The 1,193-nt window shown below is 49.8% G+C and overlaps 1 protein-coding gene across 1 annotated transcript in view; it reads left to right on the top strand.

Annotated features, from left to right (window-relative positions):
- The window catches only part of Pdap1 (PDGFA associated protein 1), a 10,411-nt gene extending 10,133 nt beyond the window's left edge, over nucleotides 1–278 (top strand). Inside the window, exon 6 of the mRNA XM_031338716.1 lies at nucleotides 1–278. This exon is cut by the window's left edge and continues 436 nt beyond it. The gene's annotated coding sequence lies outside the window, so the exon portion shown is untranslated.
- Nucleotides 279–1,193: the final 915 nt, after the last annotated feature.

Below are 1,193 nucleotides of genomic sequence, written 5' to 3'. Positions count from 1 at the left end.
AGTTGATGACAACCAGCCCAGATTGTCTGGGTGCTCAGAGGGGCTCCGGGAGCCTGTGCCGTGAAAGGTCCAAGGTTTGTGCCTGGCCAGTTCCGTCCGATGAGGCCTCTCCTCTCTGTTCTGTACCCTTCCCACCCACCTGGTCAGGGCTAGTGCCCATTTTTAACCCTACCCATTGATCATTTCAAGAAACCTCTGGTTACTGTGCATCACCCAGACAAGACATGCTCCTCAAATTCAACTTGTATATTTGGCAGATTAAACAACATTATCATAAATCCTTGTTTGGCAGTTCTTCTATCTTCTGTCCCTACTTTAACTCATGGCAGTACCAGCAGGATTTAGGGCACACACCTTCCTGGGGAAACACTTGTCGGGCTTTTGCACAAAGTAAGGTACAGGGCCTAAATGTCAGTGACATAACAGAGACCTAGGATGTTTCTGGGGGCCAGTCCTGAACCCATAGCAGACTGGAGTGGTGTTCTAGGTGCTGCCTGCTGGTCATATCCTAATCTGCTGGAGGAAGGCTCCCAAAGGCTGCTAGGGCTCACCACAGTAATCCTTAGCATTGTGGCAGTGAAGAGCAGGCCTAGTGCTAGCCCATGGTGAGTTACTTGTGCATTGAATAGGTCCAGTGTAAGGCTCCTGTCCTGGCCCCATCTGAGTGACATTGTCCTTTGTGCTTCCTAAGAAGTTGGGAGGACTTAAGGGTCTGGATGTGTCAGGGTCAGATACAGGTGTGGCTGCCAGAGCCTCAAGCATGACTTAATGGCAGAGATGACATTTGAGTCCTTTTTTTTTTTCTTTTTTGGTTTTTCGAGACAGGTTTTCTCTGTGTAGCCCTGGTTGTCCTGGAACTCACTCTGTAGACTAGGCTGGCCTCGAACTCAGAAATTCGCCTGCCTCTGCCTCCCAAGTGCTGGGATTAAAGGCATGCACCACCACTGCCCGGCTATTGAGTCCATTTTTAGTGACAGCTATCACATGCCTTTGGGCTTGACCTTAATTGATGGCCTCTAGAAGGATCTTGCAGCTACCCAGATTCAAGGTTGGCTCCAAACTAAAGTGTACTGCTTGGGTTGGTTGCAGAAGTGTGTGTGGGGGTGTGGATGGGGCCTGTTGGAGCCTTTGCCCACTTGAAAGAGACCATGGATGTGATGACTTTCAGCATAGGGCCTGTCACACAAACTCTG

This window comes from Mastomys coucha, unplaced genomic scaffold (assembly GCF_008632895.1).
Source record: "Mastomys coucha isolate ucsf_1 unplaced genomic scaffold, UCSF_Mcou_1 pScaffold22, whole genome shotgun sequence".
NCBI lineage: Eukaryota > Metazoa > Chordata > Mammalia > Rodentia > Muridae > Mastomys > Mastomys coucha.
This window is presented reverse-complemented; position numbering and strand designations above follow the sequence as displayed.